Below are 11,370 nucleotides of genomic sequence, written 5' to 3' on the forward strand. Positions count from 1 at the left end.
AGTTAGTGAAAGTATTAAACTGAACCTCTTTTATTCTGATGGACTAATCATTGATAAGGACCAAGGGGAAAGCAAGGGGAAATGAAATGGAAAAAGGGGAGACTACATTATAAATGATATAGGATAGGCAAAGTGACTGTAAAGTCGAGGTAGATATCATACATCATCATCTTCATCATCATCATAAGGGAATAAGTGGGCTCTGGCTGTTAAATTTTTTGTCCCACATTGGATGTCATGAGCGAGTGACATCACTGATGATGTCATAGGCATTGTTGACATCATCACGAGTGACATCACTGATGATGTCATATAGCATTGTGACATCATCAGTGACATCATCATTATTGACCAAAATCATCTTATATAAAAGAGACAGGGCCATACTCGAGATACCTCATCGAGTGCTCGAGTGAATCATCTTAGAAAGAAAATCTCACATTTTGGGACCAAACACCGGCATTAGACAACAACCTCTGTTTCCAAAGGATCATTAATTCGGGCTCCTGAGAAAAGGGCTATGACTACTGCTGAAACTCCATGGGCCAGAGAAGCTGCTGAAGCTCCTCCAGCCAAGAAACCCAGGACTGATGCTGAGAGAAAGCAGGCCTCCCGTGAGCGAAAGCAGGCCTACAGGGCCAGAAAAGCTGCCGAGACCGCTCCACCCAAGAAACCCAAGACTGATGATGAGCGAAGGCAGCAGCGACTTGCCCGGGATCGTAAGCGACATGCTGGATATCTGGCCGATGAGACTGAGGTACAAACGCAGCAGCGACTTGCCCAGGATCGTAAGCGACATGCTGGATATCTGGCCGATGAGACTGAGGTACAAACGCAGCAGCGACTTGCCCAGGATCGTAAGCGACATGCTGGATATCTGGCCGATGAGACTGAGGTACAAAGACAGCAGCGACTTGCCCAGGATCGTAAGCGACATGCTGGATATCTGGTCGTTGAGACTGAGGTACAAAGACAGCAGCGACTTGCCCGGGATCGTCAGCGACATGCTGAATATCTGGTCGTTGAGACTGAGGTACAAAGACAACAGCGACTTGCCCGGGATCGTCAGCGACATGCTGGATATCTGGCTGTTGAGACTGAGGTACAAAGACAACAGCGACTTGCCCGAGATCGTCAGCGACGTGCTGCAGGGCGGGTGAGCATAGGAATCGAGTGCGCTATGTAATTTTTTTTAAATGTAATAAAACGTAAAAAATATATATATAGCAATCTTTATTATTCAAGACAAATATAGTTCTGTTATGCGCTCGACAGAATATAATAGTTACAGTATGTACATGTATATTTCCATTCAGTCCTTTGTGAACACAAATGTGTTTGTGTCATGTTACTTTCTGGTGTTAAGAAGTCAATTAGAGAGTTAGTGAAAGTATGAAACTGAACCTCTTTTATTCTGATGGACTAATCATTGATCAGGACCAAGGGGAAAGCAAGGGGAAATTAAATGGAAAAAGGGGAGACTACATTATAAATTATATAGGATAGGCAAAGTGACTGTAAAGTCGAGGTAGATATCATACATCATCATCTTCATCATCATCATAAGGAAATAAGTGGGCTCTGGCTGTTAATTTTTTTTGTCCCACATTGGATGTCATGAGCGAGTGACATCACTGATGATGTCATAGGCATTGTTGACATCATCACGAGTGACATCACTGATGATGTCATATAGCATTGTGACATCATCAGTGACATCACTATTGACCAAAATCATCTTATATAAAAGAGACAGGGCCATACTCGAGTGAATCATCTTAGAAAGAAAATCTCACATTTTGGGACCAAACACCGGCATTAGAAAACAACCTCTGTTTCCAAAGGATCATTAATTCGGGCTCCTGAGAAAAGGGCTATGACTACTGCTGAAACTCCATGGGCCAGAGAAGCTGCTGAAGCTCCTCCAGCCAAGAAACCCAGGACTGATGATGAGCGAAGGCAGCAGCGACTTGCCCGGGATCGTCAGCGACATGCTGAACATCTGGCTGTTGAGACTGAGGTACAAAGACAGCAGCGACTTTCCCGGGATCGTCAGCGACATGCTGGATATCTGGCCGATGAGACTGAGGTACAAACGCAGCAGCGACTTGCCCGGGATCGTAAGCGACATGCTGGATATCTGGCTGTTGAGACTGAGGTACAAAGACAGCAGCGACTTGCCCGGGATCGTCAGCGACATGCTGGATATCTGGCCGTTGAGACTGAGGTACAAAGACAGCAGCGACTTTCCCGGGATCGTCAGCGACATGCTGGATATCTGGCCGTTGAGACTGAGGTACAAACGCAGCAGCGACTTTCCCGGGATCGTCAGCGACATGCTGAATATCTGGCTGTTGAGACTGAGGTACAAAGACAACAGCGACTTGCCCGGGATCGTCAGCGACATGCTGGATATCTGGCTGTTGAGACTGAGGTACAAAAGCAGCAGCGACTTGCCCGAGATCGTCAGCGACGTGCTGCAGGGCGGGTGAGCATAGGAATCGAGCGCGCTATGTAATTTTTTTTTAATGTAATAAAACGTAAAAAAAAAAAAAAAAAATTAGCAATCTTTATTATTCAAGACAAATATAGTTCTGTTATGCGCTCGACAGAATATAATAGTTACAGTATGTACATGTATATTTCCATTCAGTCCTTTGTGAACACAAATGTGTTTGTGTCATGTTACTTTCTGGTGTTAAGAAGTCAATTAGAGAGTTAGTGAAAGTATGAAACTGAACCTCTTTTATTCTGATGGACTAATCATTGATCAGGACCAAGGGGAAAGCAAGGGGAAATTAAATGGAAAAAGGGGAGACTACATTATAAATGATATAGGATAGGCAAAGTGACTGTAAAGTCGAGGTAGATATCATACATCATCATCTTCATCATCATCATAAGGGAATAATCGTGCATTCCTTTATAACTGGGGACCGGTAATGTTATGACTTAAAAGGTCATGAGCTGGGCGGTGACGTCATCAGAGCTGGTATTTCCCATTCCAAACTCGTAGGAGCCTCAGCAGCCCCAACCTCAAAAATCCAAGATGGTTGCGCCGCGCAACAACAGTAGTAGTAATCGTAGGAATATTGTTTAGCACTTCTGTTTTGTTTGTGTCTCATTAAATCAGCTGTACACACAGCACTGCCTAACTCCTATCTGTGTGGACATGAGGCTGCAGTGTTTGTATGCGCAAAATGCCGCGAAATGCCATGTTGTCAATTGTTATTGCTAACAATGGCTAGCCTGGCTAGCGACTGGATCTGACCAATGAACAGTGAACTTCCCAGCTCAAGTTTTCTGCAAATGGAACGCTAACAAAACGGATGTGATGTCATTTATCCTCCACATCCCAGTTATTTTGCGATAAAGGAACGCACAATAATGGCTCATTTCCACCGCAGGTAGTAGCGCGATCCCGCTCCGCTCGACTCGATAAATTGTCTCATCCCACCGGTTTAAACTGTCCCAGCCCGGGTTGTATTGGAGTCGAGTCGTGCTACTTTTCGTACCTGCCTCGTCGGGGTTCTATTCTGTCAACCCGGGTTCATACGGTGACGTGAAAACATTGTAGACGACTGATTGGCCAGGCAGAATCGTGTTTACTCTATCTACTGACTGTCAATGCGCTGCATACCAGTTTAGTGGGCTTACATTCTCTTCTGTTATGTTATTTCCATCAGTCTTTGTGTTGCTGCCTTCGCCTTTGTGAAATATCGTGGCGGTGGTTTCAATTGTTTTCAGAGTGAAAAAAGTCCGCTGCTCAGCAAGCTCCTGTAGTTAGTTGAGCTGCAGCGCTCCGCTAGGCCGCAGCGGGTGTTTGGTGAAGCCGCGGTCTTGCCTGAGAGGCCGCGGGGTACAGGGCAGGCTTCACTCTGTTGCGCCTCTTCCGTCCGCGCGCAGCGCATGCCTGAGTTTGACTAACTACAAAGTGATATCCATTTTCCTGGCCGATTGTCACATTCGCCCATGTCCACTGTAGGTCATTTAGAGGCACCAGTATTTTTATAAACAGTTTAAAAGTTATGTGGATGGATTTAATTGTAACGTTATGTCTACTTCGGCTATAAGCGAAGGACAGATATGCGGGGGCGGGGGTGGGTAGGGGAAGATGATCCGCGGTGGAAGCAAAACGTCCATCGAGCCGAAACGATTAGAGCCGAGTGGGGACGAGCTGTGCAGGGCTGTTAAATGTGGTGGAATTGAGCCATAAGTGGGCTCTGGCTGTTAAAGTTTTTGTGCCACATTGGATGTCATGAGCGAGTGACATCACTGATGATGTCATAGGCATTGTTGACATCATCACGAGTGACATCACTGATGATGTCATATAGCATTGTTGTGACATCATCAGTGACATCACTATTGACCAAAATCATCTTATATAAAAGAGACAGGGCCATACTCGAGATACCTGATCGAGTGCTCGAGTGAATCATCTTAGAAAGAAAATCTCACATTTTGGGACCAAACACCGGCATTAGACAACAACCTCTGTTTCCAAAGGATCATTAATTCGGGCTCCTGATAAAAGGGCTATGACTACTGCTGAAACTCCATGGGCCAGAGAAGCTGCTGAAGCTCCTCCAGCCAAGAAACCCAGGACTGATGCTGAGCGAAAGCAGGCCTCCCGTGAGCGAAAGCAGGCCTACAGGGCCAGAAAAGCTGCCGAGACCGCTCAACCCAAGAAACCCAAGACTGATGATGAGCGAAGGCAGCAGCGACTTGCCCGGGATCGTAAGCGACATGCTGGATATCTGGCCGATGAGACTGAGGTACAAACGCAGCAGCGACTTGCCCAGGATCGTCAGCGACGTGCTGGATATCTGACCGATGAGACTGAGGTACAAAGACAACAGCGACTTGCCCAGGATCGTCAGCGACGTGCTGGATATCTGGCTGTTGAGACTGAGGTACAAAGACAACAGCGACTTGCCCGGGATCGTAAGCGACATGCTGAATATCTGGCTGTTGAGACTGAGGTACAAATGCAGCAGCGACTTGCCCGGGATCGTCAGCGACATGCTGAATATCTGGCTGTTGAGACTGAGGTACAAAAGCAGCAGCGACTTGCCCAGGATCGTCAGCGACATGCTGAATATCTGGCTGTTGAGACTGAGGTACAAACGCAGCAGCGACTTGCCCGGGATCGTCAGCGACATGCTGAATATCTGGCTGTTGAGACTGAGGTACAAAGACAACAGCGACTTGCCCGAGTTCGTAAGCGACGTGCTGGATATCTGGCTGTTGAGACTGAGGTACAAAAGCAGCAGCGACTTGCCCGAGATCGTCAGCGACGTGCTGCAGGGCGGGTGAGCAGAGGAATCGAGCGCGCTATGTAAAACAATTTAAATGTAATAAAACGTTAAAAAAAATTATATAGCAATCTTTATTATTCAAGACAAATATAGTTGTTATGCGCTCGACAGAATATAATAGTTACAGTATGTACATGTATATTTCCATTCAGTCCTTTGTGAACACAAATGTGTTTGTGTCATGTTACTTTCTGGTGTTAAGAAGTCAATTAGAGAGTTAGTGACAGTATGAACCTCTTTTATTCTGATGGACGACATTGATAAGGGCCAAGGGGAAAGCAAGGGGAAATTAAATTACATTATATATAAATGATATAGGATATAATGTAACTAAAGTCGAGGTAGATATCATACATTATGTATATCTCCATTCAGTCCTTTCCCTTTCCTCTAACAAGGTCTAAGAACCGACTCCACATTTTCAGATCCTGAGACTCTATAAATGTCACCTGCTCATAACTGGCTGTCTTTGAGATAAGCTCCTCCCTTTAGTGACTTCCATTGTCTTAATACTGCATATTACTTACTTATAGTCACCCTTTTGGCTCTCTTGTGTTGGGCCATTTGACTCCAACCCGTTCTCATTTATGCCCCGGCTTTAAATCGCTATTGAGCATCAGCGAGGGAAGTGGTGCAACAAGCAATAACATGAATAATCCATTAGAACTTCCTGTTAGAACAAAGGAGAATAATCAGCGTCATACTCGGGCGGCGTGAAACCAGGCAGCATGAGCCTTTCCTCCTCAAAAACACAATAGCTTTGCATGTTGAACTTGTAAGCATCCATCAAGAGGTTGTGCTTGGAGCTATTCGATAATATCAGTTAGCCTTGCTCTGCAAATGTATAATCACTTCAAGGGAGAAATGAATTGACCTCAAGCGGGGTTTTTTCTGCAGTACCTACATTATCCACTTGTGTAACTCTGCTGATGCTCTTTTGTTAGTAGGAGTGGAAAAAGTAGTCATTACCAGTGTTGGGCAAGTTACTTTCAAAATGTAATATACTACTTATTACTAGTTACTTTCATTTGAAAGTAATACGTTACTTTACAATATTACTTTCTGTGTAGAGTAACCCCGGAACATCCCGAAAAATAATTTCAACCGCCTTGAAGTCAGTGTAAACCGTCTAAAATTCTAAATGTTATTCTTTTCCTTTGTTATTGTCATCTATAGTGGTCATTTACATAAAAACACACAGTTTGATTAGGAAATGATTGTATCTTTTTTAAATATGTGCTTTGATTGAATAAAATGTAACTCAATTTGTAACTTGAGTTACTTGACAAAGTAACTGGTATAATATTACTGAAATCCTATAAGTAATAAGTTATATTACTGAGTTACTGCTAAAAGTAATATATTACATGTAATATGTTACTTTTGTAATGAGTTACCCCCAACACTGGTCATTACTGCCCAGCCTCTATTATGGAGGCCCTCCAATACAAATCTGAGCCCTAGCCATCAGGCCTTCCTGATAGCCTGTAGCTTTTCACCCCACCACAGAGTAGGAGCGACATGCCCCAAGCTTTGGCATTACCAAAAGAGCTCCATCTTCTTCCATTCAGCCTTCTGGCAACCATGCCCTTTTTCTAGGGAATAAATGCTCATAATATAGCAGCTTATAATGAGACTGAACCTCTTACTAACCATTACGCAAATACCTTGGAACTGTTCTGTTGTCTGGGGGTTCAACTGGACGAAATGTTGCTTGATAATACTGTACTGCAATAACAATGGCGTTGACTCAGAGTTCAGAGGATGAGGGAAGGGATGTTGTTATATGTGATGTAACCATTTCATCTTTGTAAGATGTACCAAGTTTGCAATTTGAAATCAACTAGAACGACCGCACTGTGGATTTATGCCTCCGCCATTAGTTCATTAATAAGTCCAAATCGCCATTTGAGGCAAATTGGAACAAATTCCGTCAAGGCGCTACTGAGATGTTGCGTTTAAAGAGCTTGGAAATTGGGTGTGTGAGGTCACAGTGACCTTGAACTTTGACCTTTATTTAACCATCAAAATCGAATCAGTTCATCCTTGAGTCCAAGTTAATGTTTGAGGCAAATTTGATGAAACTCCGTCAAGGCATTCCTGAGATATCGCGTTAACAAGCTTGAAAATGGCGTTCGAAAGGTCACAGTGACCTTGACCTTTGACCACCAAAATCTAATCAGTTCAGACTTGTATAAATAAAAAATAAAATAAAATGTTAGGCTATATAAACAAATTGCACTTAACAGCAGCATATTTCAGTAGCAGCCTCTTTTTAGAACAAAAAACTGTAAATACTTGCAAAAAGTATCTCCTCTCCTCTCCAGGTCTCGTGTCTCTCTTCTGCTCTCCAGTCATGTCTCCTCTCTTCTGCTCTCTCGTCATTACCTCTCGTCATCGCGCGATTCACGTCCCTCTTCAGAATCTGATGGACTGTCCAGGTTCAGGCCCGGCGGCCGCGGTAACGTTATACGTTGGCTGTCACATCATCATCATCATCCTCATCATCATCAGACCTGGCAGCAGAGCTAGTACTAGCAACTTCAGTAGCACTCAGTGGTGCTAGCTGCCGCGCTAACAACAGGTTGTTGTCCGTTAGCAGTTTTTTGTCACTTTACAAAACCAAAGTTATCAAGGCTTGTAAACCCCGTTGGCGGCGCGGCTTCAGCCTCTTTTCGGCGTCATGGTAATGCTGCTAGCTAAAGATGAATTGTTAGCTCAGCCAGGGCAGGGCAGGCTGTTGACATCACGTGATGTTGCACACACCTTGGCTTCTTCTCCACCAGCTGGGTTGTAGTAGTAGGCCTAGAACACGCGCTCATGGGCGACGCATGGTGGCTTGGAGGTGAAATGCAGCCTATTTCACACAAAACAATTCACACGGTAGTTTTGGAAAACTGAAAACATGTTTCTTATTTAGCCTATTTATCTAGTTAAAGGCCGGCTTTACCGTGGGGAATATGAATATATTGTAACGAAGTGGGTATTCGTCCAAGGAACTGGAGACTTGAAGTTGGTACAGGCTTTTTATTCTTGTCTTCACAATACACGCTCCTAGCAGCTAGCTTCGCTGCTAGCTCTGCAACCACCCGGTCAGCTCCCTCGCATAGCCTGACTGGCCTCCGCCCCTGCCGCTGGTCACATATATCCCCTTCCCCCTAGGAACACACCCACACACATTAGTTCCTAGCTGCAGTTGAGACACTTCTATTGCACATCACATTACAGGTAATACTTGGATTACCTGAAACGCTACATACTCCTCACCCAACATTAGTCGACGCCCACGTCGACACCCACAACCCACACACATCCCCCTGTACCAAAACACACCCAACACAATATTTTTCCCATCACCACATCAAAATCTAATTTCCACAAACCCCACAACATTTCAATTCCCCACAATTAGTCCCTTCTTTTTTTCCAACACCCCCGTCATAATGTCCAGTTTGCATCAGGTACTCCGTAATGTCTAGTTTTCCATTAGGTACCCCCATAATGTCTAGTTTCCCATTAGGCACTCCATAATGTCTAGTTTTTCATTATTTCCTTCTTTTTCACACATTCATTTAAACACAAGCCCCCACATTTTCCTTAACTTTTCTTTTAAACCCCATTTCCATCCCCCCTTTCACAGCTTCTGTCCCACCTGAAACACGCTTTTCGGTCCCCCCTTTTGTTTGTTCCAGTAGCCAAATGCACGAACGAGCACCGGATCGACATCCTCGTCCTCCGGTCTCCACTCGCGCCCGTCGACTCTCCAGCTGACCCTGGCGTCGTCCTCCCGGCCTCGCACTCGCTCGTTTTTCCGTCCCCCTCCTCCAGGGTTGAGGACAGCAGAGCGAACACCACCGGCGTCGATCTTCCCCTCGGCTCTCCGCTCGTTTTTCCGTCCCCCTCCTCCAGGGTTGAGGACAGCAGAGCGAACACCACCGGCGTCGATCTTCCCCTCGGCTCTCCGCAGTGCAACGTTAGGGGGTGTATAGCGGTTAGGCTGGGCCGGTTCCCCCGGCGGTAACCCCTCTCGCTCACTCGGAGACACGAGCGTCGCTCTCCCGACTGTAACAACGCTGCAGACGATGTCCCTCTCTTCCCTCTGGCTGTTCTCCTGCAGCACCGTTCTCCTATCCGTCACCACGTTCTCTTCTCCCCGGCTGCTCACGCTCTTCCCAGCCTTTTGACACTCTCTAGCCAGGTGTCCAATCTCGCCGCATGCCCAGCAGGCTCCCTGCTGTCCATGTCGTTGTCCCGCATACCCGGTCCGTCTCCCGGGACCGCATCGGCACCACCTCGCCACGTGGCCCGGCTCTCTGCAGGTCCAACACAGTCTCTTCCGTGGCTCCTCCAGCCGCTCTCCCTGCTGCATTATCTCCGCGCTCATCAAGTCCACCCGCTGCATGACTTCTCGCAGCGCCCGCATCACCTCTACTGCCCAGGCAGGAGTCTCTTCTACCAGCCGTCCGACCTCTCTCAACACACGGGCCTCCATGCCCGCCAGCATCGAGCTGATCGCCGCCGTCAGCTCTCCTTTCCTCCCGTTCACCAATGGCCATTCTCCGGAGATACTTGATTCTCCGCGCACCATCGCACGTGGTTTTAGCAGCTAGCAGTTAGCAGTTAGCACCCCTGGTAGCTAACTTACTAGCGCTAGTTTCTAGAGCCAAAAAGCCGCACCACCCGTCTCTTTTGCCGTTCCTTCTCACCCTCTCCCCTCTCGGCCGAATCAGAGGCGTTACCGCTTTACTGTCTGACACCAATGTAACGAAGTGGGTATTCGTCCAAGGAACTGGAGACTTGAAGTTGGTACAGGCTTTTTATTCTTGTCTTCACAATACACGCTCCTAGCAGCTAGCTTCGCTGCTAGCTCTGCAACCACCCGGTCAGCTCCCTCGCATAGCCTGACTGGCCTCCGCCCCGGCCGCTGGTCACATATATCCCCTTCCCCCTAGGAACACACCCACACACATTAGTTCCTAGCTGCAGTTGAGACACTTCTATTGCACATCACATTACAGGTAATACTTGGATTACCTGAAACGCTACAATATATTAAATCTCACGCCCCTAAGGTTCTCGAATCCGTTGAAATTTTTGAAATTGGTTGTTTCCCGCCAGAGATATCACCAGAAATACACTCTGTGTGTGTGTGTGTGGGGGGGGGGGGGGGTGGTGGAGGGGAGGGGCGGGTGCGGGGACCCGAAATACTACATTTCCCACAATGCACTGGGCTCGCGTGGCCTTCGTTTTCACGCCCACCCCTCAGGCATTTGGCTGATATCAAACTCCAGTAGGTGGCGGTAATGCACATATATGCTTGCCAACCGCCATAAAAGTCGAAGAAGAAGAAGGCTTCGACATAAAAAGATTTAGTAGAAGAAGAAAAAATTACAAAACATAAAAAAAAAAATTGCCTCCAAATTGCACCAAATTTAAACGGTAGTATATATGTGGGGAGATGTCTTCATAAAAAAAAATTCATGCATTTTAAGGCATTTTTGTAGGAGTTTGATGTTGTAACCATTTCATGTAAAAATGTGTAAAATCGGGTACATTGCTCAGCGTTGATTTTGTTACTTCAACGCACCTACTACTAGATGTAAAACTTGACGAGCTTTCCAATGCCGCCAGTCCCGTGTCTGTCCGTGCTTCCGTTCCAGAGATATGGTCTCTTGGCAAGGAGCTATGGGAAGCTAATATTAGCTACCATAAGCTAGGCGGTTGAAAAAGATGGCTGCCTTTTGCTTTTCTTCGAGGCCTCTGAAGGGGCGTGGAGGACCTCTAGAGGCGGGACCATGGCTCACAACACTTGTAGTTCATAGGCCCTCAACTTCTGCAAGGCGGACTCGGGCCAGATGACGTCGGCTGGCCCGAAAAATATGTGAGAGATGGTTGATAGGTCAGGCAGGGAAGCACCAATTTCAAAAATTTCAACGGATTCGAAAACCTTAGGGGCGTGAGATTTAATATATATTCATATTCCCCACGGTAAAGCCGTCCTTTAACATAAATAATTAAATTCTTACATTGAAAAATAAATTATTTGAGA

This window comes from Poromitra crassiceps (assembly GCF_964638095.1).
Source record: "Poromitra crassiceps genome assembly, chromosome: 30".
Classification (NCBI taxonomy): Eukaryota; Metazoa; Chordata; class Actinopteri; order Beryciformes; family Melamphaidae; genus Poromitra; species Poromitra crassiceps.